Genomic DNA, 11,489 nt, shown 5'->3' with positions numbered 1-11,489 from the left:
GTGCCTCTAACTCATTGCATTATAATTTCCCACAGCATTCACTTCCTTAGTTGAGGCTTGACACTCATGAGTAGGGTGTCCTCTTCTACATATATCACAAGCTGCGTGAGGCTCATTTTGTCTCGAGGCTAAGATCAGCTTTAGTATTTCTTTAGCCATAACATCAAGTTGTACCTGCACAGATGTATTAGAATCAACTTGGTGAACACTAGTTGATCTTCTTCTTTCAGCACTCTCAGAGGGCCACTGATTAGCATCTTCAGATAACTCATCAAGAATTGTAACTATCCCCTCTGGAGTCTTCTTCATCAAAGGGCCTCCAACTGCATTGCTCAATATTCTACGCGAGATCGGTGTCAATCCTTCCCAAAAATTCTGGAGTTGCATCTAGAGTTCAATTCCGCTATGTTGACACTTTCTAACTATCTCCTTAAATATCTCCCATACTTCAAAAACAGTTTCAGTCTCTTTCTGGCAGAAGTTATGGATTTCTCTTCTAATCTTGCCCGTCTTAGCTGATGAGATATATTTATCACAGAATTTTTTGGTCATCTCCTCTCAAGTTCTGATCGATCCACTGGGTAAACTTCGAAGCCACTCCTTAGTATCATCTTTAAATGAAAAGGCAAATGCCATTAAGTACACTGCATCTTATGACACCCTATTATATTGAAAGGTGTTCATAATCTCCTTGAAGTCCATTAAATGCGTGTTTGGATTTTTGTTTGGCTTCCCTCTGAAGACACAACAACTCTGAAGGGTTTGAAACAACCATTGTTTCAACTCGAAATTGTTTGCTGCAATTGAAGGTGGTCTAACACTGGATAATCCTTGATTGTAGACTGGTCTAGCATAATCGTCCAGTGGTCTCCCATGCCTGGGAGCTATATTTCCAAACTGGTCTGCAATCAAGGGTTGATGTTGATTAAGTCTGTGACCCCTCTCTTCGTCATAGATGTTGTGCACATCTCTAATAACTGCTTCCTCAGCATCTCGTGCAACTTTTTCTCGTTGTCGGGCTGCCTCTCTTGCAGCCAAATCTACATTATCATCACTGTTTCCGACCATAGATTCTTGGTTGAGGATTGCCCAACCTTTTCTAAAGTCTCGATGAGATCTCTTTCCTTCCTCAGCTATCGCATTTGTTTTTCTATCTCTGGCTCATATGGTAGCACTTCTTTCGTAGAAGCTCGAGTCATGCACCAATCTTAGCCTATAACCTGTGTCCAACCGAAGAACACCAAACGTAAAAGGAGAAAATTAAAATAAAATAAAAATAAAAATTCCTGAATTAGCACTACAAACTACTTCAAACACTGTTGATTGTTAATCCCCGGCAACGTCGCCAAAATTTGACGAGATCGAAACACACTCCTAAATTATGCTTGCTAATAAAATATAGTATAGTATAATATCGTATCCACAGGGATTGGATGTAAACAGTATTCTCGTAGTTTCTAGCTTGGTTGCTATCCAGGAGAATCAATAATTGAGATTTATAAGATATATAACTAAAATTAACTAAGAATCTAAAGTTATTGACTAATGACAATCAAAGCAAGGAATAAGCAAAGAAGGTTATCAATGGTAGAATATAGGGTTTTGATAGGATAGGTGCAAGATAATTGTTCGGGATATAACTCTAGATAATTTACTTCTAATGTTCAAGTGAGTCTGTCGAATTTACTCAATTATCAGTTCAAACGTTCAGCAAAAACTCCTCTCTCGATTAAGTCTTAACCTCACAAAATGAACCAATTTAAGCACGTGAAGATATGCAAGAATGCATTGTGGGTTGGTCTTTAGGAGAACCTCTTTCGATTATTCTCCTAACTAGGTTTAATCAATGATTCAACTAGCCTCTTTCGATTACTAAGAAGAATTAATGAACTCAACAAACAATATACTGCAAAGATATCACAAGTTATGCCTCTCTTGATTACATGAACAAGTGAATATAGATGCAATAAGTAAATCATCCAAAACGATTCAATACATAAAACTAGAGTTATAATCCACAAACAATCATCAAAACACTAAATCCATCAAACCCTAAAGGGGAAATACTCCATAGATATGGAGCAAATCATCACAAATAAAGTTAAAGTAGAGGAAAACATAAATTCAATCCAAACTCGTGTCTTGAGAGAGGAAAGGATGATGAAATCTTTGTGATCGTGTTCTTCCAACTCCTCCTTAGACTCCTTAGGTAGAATATGTGTCCAAAGTCCTCAAAATAACATTTTCCATGTATTTATACCAAGTAGGGTCGGGCCTAGACAAAACCACCTTCTCCTAGCTGAAATAGGAAAATAACTCTGTAAAATTTGCATAGGTGCGCCGCATGGTGCGACGCGCCACGCAGAGAATTAGTGGGGAAATCCATAGAGCTAATTTCTGACAGGCAGCAGAGGATTGCACAAGTGCGGCACCCAACGCGCCACCCCATGCACCGCGGTAGTGGGGAATTCTTAGAGTACGGACCAAACTTTTATTTTTGACGTCCATCCTTGGTCCTCGACCCCCGGACACGATCCTGACTTGATCCCTTGGGCTTTTACTCATATTTCAAAGCTCTAAATTACTCGAATTCATTCCATAACATCTACATAGCTCAGAGTCACTCCTACAAGGCATAAAATACACAATAAGAGTAAAACACTATAAAGATCAAACATCAATAAAGTGCAGTGAATTAGAGTGCAATAAGTGACTAAAACACGTAACTATAGCCTACTATTAAGAGGACCCTAAGAAGGAGCTTGAAGAAGAAAGCTTGGGAAGTGACTCCGAGGACGATTATTAGTGGCTGGTTCATTTCCTTTTACCTTGTACCCCACTTTCATTTCCCTAAGGGAAACATATGATCCCATGTAATGTTGTAAACTTTTAAATGCAATGTTGTAACCACAACTCCAATCTATTATGATCCAAATCCTATCAATGAAAAACCAAAATTTTCTCCAGAACTAAATGTGTCAAAATCTTATTGTTCGTCAAACATTCACGACATAGGCCTACCTCCCGCAAAGAGAGGTCTTACGTATCTTAGGAAATGCATTTATCTAAATACGTGAACTAACTACTATATGTGCTTTTGTTTGTGCAATTTCTGAAACTGACTTCAACTTTTCCTTACTCTTTCTCAATTTATTTCTCCCTCAGAAAACAGAGGTTAGTTTTTGTTGATACGTAAAGCTGGCTGTGCCACCGTTCAATCTGAGATCTAAAGGGATGATGTCTGCAACCGACGACCCGGCTGAAAATACTCTACTAATAGCCAACATCCCAGGGCAATCGGGGGAAAAGGACGATACCCGAAATGATGAGCATATTGTGAGAATCGCGCGAGAAATGGAGTCGCTAAGAGAAAAGTATGGCATATCCGGGAGCTAGCACACTTGGTCGTGATGACGCTTTCGCAACCACCTAACCAGCAACCAGTATCCAACCATTGTCACCACAAATCCCACAACCCAAGTTATACAACCAGTAAACCCCGCAAATCTGCCGAATCCCCCTCTATATAAACCTTATGTACCAAATTACGTCCAAACACCACAGAATCCACCAGTCACCACCAACTTAGTTCACACCTCTCCTCGTGAGAGCGTCACTTTTTTCCAACAATCAAACTAACCACAAACCACCGCACATGAGCGATATGTTCCACCGGTATATGCCACTTCAGAGCCTACCTTTACCGCACCCGTCACGGTCAGAGTGCCCTACGAGATCAACCAATATGCTGAGAAGGATAAATAAGCAAAATACAAGGAAGAGGATTCAATGTTAGAACAGTTACGAGTATTGAGAAAGTATATAAAGAATCTCCAGGTTGCTCGAGGGAGCAAGAGCCTAGATTATGAGGACTTGTGTACTCATCCTGATGTTCACATGCCCCCAGGGTATAATCCTCCAAATTGCGACATATTTAATGGAACAGGTGATCCCCATGCACATTTGAGGGCCTACTGCGACAAGCTAGTCTGGATAGGAAGGAATGAAAAACTGAGAATGAAATGTTTTATAAGGATTCTCATAGGAGAAGCACTTACTTGGTATACCCGCTAGGACCCCAGGAATTTGAGAGAATGGCAGAACATGGCAGTGCACTTTATGAATACCTTCCAATTTAATACCGAGATCATACCAGCAAGGTTCAATTTGGTAAATTTGTAGAAGAAATCCTAGGAATCATTTCAAGAGTACGCTCGATGCTGGAGATCAGAGGCTGCCAAACTTTAATCCCCACTACATGATAATGAACTAACCAAGTATTTCATCAAGGCCCAAGAGGGAATTTTTTTGTAAAGATGATGGGTCAGAAATTTTCCGAACTAGTTAAGATGGGTGACGTATCGGAAGAAGGAATCAAATCAGGCAAAATACAGTAAATGGACGCATTGTAAGCCGCCGGCAGGGCAAAACAATCCAGTTCCATAGGCAGTGGGAAGAAGGAGGAAGTAGCAGCGATTGTCCCCTACTATCAGTCCAGTCCTCCTCGCAGAAACAACTCCTACCCTGTAAACACCCATCCTGCACATCAACCAACCTACGCCCCGGTATATAATGCCCAACCGTACTACAATGCTCAACCTCAATAAAAACTGTCCTGAGTTCATATAAATCTAAACCCACCACGACCATATGCTCATGTCCAAAAAACCACCCATCAAAATAGACCCGCCTATGCACCACGGCCATGCCCAAACCTTGAAGAAAGAAATCCCAGAAACTACACTCCGATGACTTAACCCCTAGCTAAATTGTTTGAAAGGCTGAAGAGAGATGGATTGATATACCCAATGGAAGAGAGAATTCCCGACCAACCCTCCAAATATTTTGACGCAACCAAGCCTTGTGCCTACCACTCGGGTGTTCTTAGGCATGATACCAAGGACTACTATGGATTAAAAAATGAGATATAGCTGCTAATCAAGAGTGGTTCCATCCAATGTACCCTGGCTCTGCCAAATTTAAATCGGCATCCATTGCCAAACTATAGAAATCAAGGAGCCAACATTATTGCATTGGACGAGGATTATGATATAAAGGGGACCATCGTCACCATTGGGAATGCTGAAGCTACAAGGGTGCCACCCCGAAAGACTCTATTGAGTACTGTACAATTGAAACCTCTTGTGATTGTCCAAACATACCAACAACGATCCACTGCAGCTATTAGAAATGAGGAGAGTCGAGAATATAAAATAGTGCCATAGACTTAACAATCGAAATGAAAAGGTAAAATGAGAGATTCCGTATCTGCTCACGAGATGACGAGGTCAAGAAAGTGTTACGCTCCAGAGGAGGTGAACCGAGGGAACCCGATTAGGGAACAGAATCAAAGAAGAAACATAACAGATGCCGAGGTGGCAGATTTTTTGTGGAAGATGCCAATTAAAGAGTACTCCGTGGAGGAACAGCTGAGAAAGACCCATGCTTGCATATCAATCAGGGATTTATTGATAAGCTCCGACAGTCATAGGGATGCTTTGGGGAAGGTACTAAGCGGAGAAAGTGTGCCAAGCAATACTACCAGCGAGATGTTAGTAGCAACCGTTGGAAAGATGGTCGAAGGAAACATGGAGAGATGAACACCCTGTGGAGAGTATGGATCATAACAGAGCTCTACACATCACAGTCAAGTGTGGGGATAAAGTCGTGTCTCGAGTACTTGTCGATGAAGGATCCGGAGTAAACATTTTCCCATTCTTTACTCTGCGAGATTAGGGTATTCATTTGAGGGAAGTGAAATAAATCCATGTAAGAGTGAGGGCTTTCGATAGGTCACAGAATGATGTCATCGGAGAAATCTACTTAACCTTATAGATTGGACTAGTCGAGTTTCCAATATTGTTTCAAGTGATGGACATTTTGTCTTCGTACAACCTGTTGTTGGAAAGGCCCTAGATACATATGGCAGGGGAAGTTCCTTCCACTCTCTATCAATGTATGGAATTCGACTAGGATTGCTAAGAGATTGTGATACATGGGGAGTGGAGTCGATCAGCTTACCTGGAGCATGTGGTCCCTTTCATAGAACGATTAGATGGGGTCGCCTTTCATGCGGTCCAGATCATGCAGGCAACAGAGATGTAGAAGAGTGAGTAAAACCACGATATGCAGTTGCCATACATGTCGAAGATAGCTATGAGACAGATGATGAAGTATGGGTACCGACCAGGGACTGGGCTGGGAGACCGATCACATGGGATAACAGAGCCAATTGAACCAAAAGGTTAGAAAGGTGCCGCTGGCTTGGGGTATCAACCTACAACTGGAAAGACTTAAACTGGTAAACTTAGGAAAAAGGCTTTTGTACCAGAGCGTGTTTCGGGTACGGGTCAGAGCCCACCACCAAAGGATGACATCACTGATGGAGAAGAAAGATTGTTCGTGATCATGATTGAGGAACATTGCGACAAAGAAGATATCAACACTCTGACTATTCGGGATGTTGAACAAGGAGAGACCTTGTAGAATTGGATCGCCAGCCCGCCTCTACTTCGCCGGGAGTCTCGGTAGTGTGGAATTGTAGTAATTTTGAAACACGCACTGTCTATTGAGGCCTGAACCGTACCTGTACTTTTTTGTTAATTGCCTCTTTGAACGCTGAGACGTTCCTTTTCATGAAATAAAAGAATTAATTTTCCTAAAATCATTGTAAGTTCCATGTGTACCTCTTATTTATACTTTGTTTTCCTTTTTAGTAATGAAATCGATAAAAACTCGCGTTCCGTGATTATGACATGTAACAAAACCCTTGAGCAAAATGATCCAGACTATGAAAAATACGATGAGAGCATGATGCCTAAGAACCTCCCGCAAGAGATCGAGCAGCCAGAAAGCCAGAAGAAGCCCAACCTTGAAGAAACAAAAGTAATCAATTTGGGAAACGAAGAAGACGTGAATGAAACTAGAATCAACATCCATCTGAAGACAGAACAGAAGGAAGAATTGGTAGCGCCAGACCGTCATCATTTCACAACGGTACCCACCGATCTCGCTAGACCGCCAGTCAAGCAAAAACCCAAAAAATTTATGCCGAATGTGAATCTATGTATAAAAGAAGAAGTCATCAAGAAGATAGAGGCAAATGTGGTGAGAGTCACCAATTATCCTACATGGTTGGCAAATATTGTACTAGTACCAAAGAAGGATGGGAAGATTAGGATATGTGTGGACTATCAAGATCTCAACAAAGCCAGTCCAAAGGACGATTTTGCTCTACTAAATATTCATAACCTTATCAACAACTGTGCGAAGCACGAGTTGTAGTCGTTCGTGGACTTTTTTGCCGGGTACCACCAGATTCTGATGTATGAAGAAGATGTGGAGAAGATAATGTTCACCACGCCATGGGGAGTTTATTGCTATAGGGTCATGACATTTGGCCTCAAAGACGTCGGTGCTACCTACATAAGGGCCATGACGACCCTCTTTCATGACATAATCCACAAGGAAATTGATGTATATGTGAATGATCTCATCATCAAGTCTCGGAAGAATGCGGATCATTTGAGTGAGTTAATGAAGTTCTTCAAACATTTGCGGAGGTAGAATTTGAAGTTGAATCCTCTGAACTGTGCATTCGAAGTCACCATATGAAAACTGTTAGGTTTCATTGTCAGCGGGAAAGGGATAGAGTTGGACCCTTCAAAGATCAAGTCCATTCAAGACTTGCCACCACCTAAAAAGAAGGAGGACGTGATGAGCTTCCTTGGCAGATTAAACCACATCAGCAGATTCATAGCCCAGTCCATAGTAATCTGCGAGCCTATTTTCAAGTTGTTAAAGAAGGACGCTGCTCCAAAGTGGAAGGAAGAATGTTAGAAAGCTTTCGACAGAATTAAGGATTATTTGTCAAATCTACCAGTGTTAGTTCCTCCAAAAATCGGGAAGCCATTGTTATGTACTTGTCCTTTTTTGGATAATGCATTTGGATGCGTGTTGAGACAACACGATGAAACTGGAAAGAGGGAGCAAGATATCTATTACCTAAGCAAGAAGCTCACACCGTATGAAGCCAGGTACACCTTGTTAGAACGAACCTGCTGCGCTTTGATCTGGATCGCTCAGAAGATAAGGCACTACCTATCAGCATATACCATGTATTTAATATCCTGACTCGATCCACTCAAGTACAGCTTCCAGAAACCAATGCCTATAGGAAATTTGGCCAAATGGTAGATTCTTCTCAGTGAATTTGATGTTGTGTACGTGACGCAAAAGGCTATCAAGGGACAAGCATTGCCGATCATCTCACGGAGAACCCGGTAGACAAGGGTTGCGAGTCACTTACTACATACTTCCCTGATGAACAAGTGTTGTTCGCAGGGGAGGACATTGCAGAGTCATACTCGGGGTGGAGAATGTTTTTCGACGGAGCTGCAGATTTCAAAGGTGTAGGGATTGGAGGAGTCCTAATTTCTGAGATATGACAGCATTACTTGGCTTTCGCCAAGATAAGGTTCCCTTGCACAAATAATATGGTAGAATATGAAGCATTCATCCTCGATATTAGAATGGCAGTCAACATAAACATCAAGGAACTTTTGGTCATAGGAGATTCTGATTTGCTGATACACTGAGTTCAGGGCGAATGGACGACCAAGAATGTCAAGAGACTCTCATATTTGCACTGCGTAAAAGAGTTGTGTAAGAAGTTCACTAAGATTGAGTTCAAACATGTTCCAAGAAACCAACATGAGTTCGCCGATGCTCTTGCAACCTTGTCATCAATGATCCAACATCCAGACAAGAATTACATGGACCCCATCGAGATAGTGGTTCGATATTAGCATGCGCACTGTTTCTATGTAGATGAAGAGCTAGACGATAAGCCGTGGTACTACGACATCAAAAGGTTCCTTGAAGCAAGAGAATACCCAGAAAATGCCACCAGTGGTAAGAAGCGAGCACTAAGAAGACTAGAAAATCACTTTTTCCTTAACGAGGAAGTCTTGTACAGGAGGACCTCAGACTTGGGTCTATTAAGGTGTGTAGATGTCGCTGAAGCAACAAGACTACTGGATGACTGGTTTCACTTTGGCCAAGAAGATTTTAAGTCCCGGGTACTTTTTGATGACCATGAAAAGTGAGAGTATCTGTTACGTGTAGAAGTGTCACCAGTGCCAGATTCACGGAGATTTCATCCGGGTTCCACCTAATGATATGAACGTAATGGGTTCTCCTTGATCGTTCGACGCTTGGGGCATGGACGTGATTGGACCTATAGAGCCTGCAGTGTCAAACAGACATTGTTTCATCCTGGTAGCCATTGACTACTTCACCAAATTGGTTGAAGCCTCTACATACAAGGTTGTTACGAAGAATGTAGTGGCATATTTTGTCTGTAACAACATAGTCTGCAGATTCGAGATCCTAGAGCCGATCATAACTGACAATGCAGCCAATCTCAACAACGATCTCATGAGGGAGATTTACAAGAAGTTCAGAATCGTCCACCATAATTACGTAGACTAAAGGCCGCAAATGAATGGAGCAATTGAAGCAGCCAATAAAAACATCAAAAGGATCTTATGGAAGATAGTGGACGAGAAGCTATCCTTTGCCTTATTAGATTACCGCACCACTATGAGAACGTCCTCTGGAGCAACTCCATACATGTTGGTATATGGCATAGAAGTTGTGATACCTACAGAGGCCGAGATACCTTCTTCAAAAGTCATTTAGGAAGCAAACTAGGTGACACATAATGGATCTGTGTCAGGCAGGAACAACTCATGCTCATCGATGAAATGAGAATGGAGGTAGTATGTCATGGTCAGCAGTATCAAAATAGGATGGCCAATGCATTCAACAGATCTCGGTAATTCACACTGGGTAATTTGTTTTGAAGAAGATATTCCCTAATCAAGAAGAGGATAAAGAACAAATCACACCAAACTGGAAAGGTCCTTATGTGGTCCATCGGGTATTGTCGTGAGGAGCATTGATCTTAGCAGAAAAGGACAACAGAGTTAACACGAAGCCTATCAACTCAGATGTAATCAAAAGATACTACATTTGAAGATAGTAGAGTTAGGGTTTGGTTGTAACAGAACTACGCATGACTTTCCACGGTAGGATGCGTAGGCAACCCACGTAGGGTTCGGTCCCCCTCCCCCTTTTGTAATAGAAAATCAAAAACTCATTTTGTATGTATTTGGAAGAATGTAGACTTTAAAATATTAGGTGGCGTCTCTCTTTTATCAGCAACAGAAGAACCACTATTTGAATCTTGTTTTGACGTATGCAAAATAGGGTGCAACACCAGTTGACCCGAGGGTGTTTTGGCACTTTATGTAAAAATTGGCAACTCAGAATAATTTGCAGACTTTAACCACTTAATTAGGGAGAATGTAGACATTTACTTTTCTAAACCTAGCCTAAGTTCTAAGGAGCTACCTTAGGTCGAATTTAAGGAGTGCCTAACACCTTTCCCTTAGAAGAACAAGAACCCTTACCCAAATCTCACTGGTTAGTAGATTAATAGGATAATAATCTTATAGACAAATTAGTACACCTAATATACCTTAAAATATTAGGTGGCATCTCTCTTTTATCAGCAACAGAAGAACCACTATTTGAATCTTGTTTTGACCTATGCAAAATAGGATGCAACACCGGGTGACCCGAGGGTGTTTCGGCACATTATGTGAAAATTGGCAAAAGTTGAGATTTTAAGTTAAAAATCTTGAGTTTGATGATTGATTCTTGATTTTGATATTATTTGATGTTATTTGATGATTTGAGTTAGCGAGCGAGTTTGTATAATGTTATTACACTTGCATGAATATTCGGATAGGAGCCCGAGGGGCTCAGGTGATTTTCGGATGTGTTTTGGTTGATATTGGAATTGCTGAAGCAAAGTAGTTGTTGGTGTGACGTTGGAGGTTTCTCATTTGCGAGCAACTGATCGCAATTGTCAGCCTCGCATTTTTGATGTGAGACTCGCAAATCACATATGGGGTGGAAGACTGAAGACTTTGCTTTTGTGAAGAAGTGATCACATTTGCGGACTGGTGGGAGGTTGCATTTGCGATCTTGGAGATGCATTTTCGACAATTGAACTGGGCAGGCAGCTTCGCAAATGCGAAGCATTGGCCGCATTTGCGATGACGGGGTCCTTCGCAAAATGTGAAGGAATGGTCGCATTTGCGACATCTAGGCATTGTGGCACTGATCGCATTTGCAATCAGTGGTTCACATTTGTGGACATCGCAATTGTGAACGATACTAGCAGCTGGGTAAGAATGGAGAATTTTGGGACTTAGCTCATTTTACACCATTTTTCAACCCTAGATTCCATTGAGGCTATTTCTTGAGAGCATTTTCTCCAAAATTCATTAGTAAGTAACTTTAATTTTTTTTCCAACAATTCCCATTACTTTTTCACGTATTTCTTCATCAAATCTATGAATTTCAAGGTAGAAATTAGGGATTTTGGGTAGAATTTAGGAATTTTATAAAATTGATAT

At 41.2% G+C, this 11,489-nt stretch overlaps 1 non-coding gene across 1 annotated transcript; it reads left to right on the top strand.

Moving 5' to 3' along the window:
* Window positions 1-397: 397 nt before the first annotated feature.
* LOC117281345 (small nucleolar RNA R71) lies at window positions 398-504 on the top strand. Its single transcript, XR_004511959.1, has one exon. It is a non-coding gene; the product is annotated as a small nucleolar RNA R71 (small nucleolar RNA).
* Window positions 505-11,489: the final 10,985 nt, after the last annotated feature.

This window comes from Nicotiana tomentosiformis, chromosome 12 (assembly GCF_000390325.3).
Source record: "Nicotiana tomentosiformis chromosome 12, ASM39032v3, whole genome shotgun sequence".
NCBI classification, from domain to species: domain Eukaryota; kingdom Viridiplantae; phylum Streptophyta; class Magnoliopsida; order Solanales; family Solanaceae; genus Nicotiana; species Nicotiana tomentosiformis.
Note: the sequence above shows the minus strand (reverse complement) of the source record. Positions and strands in the feature narration are given on the sequence as shown.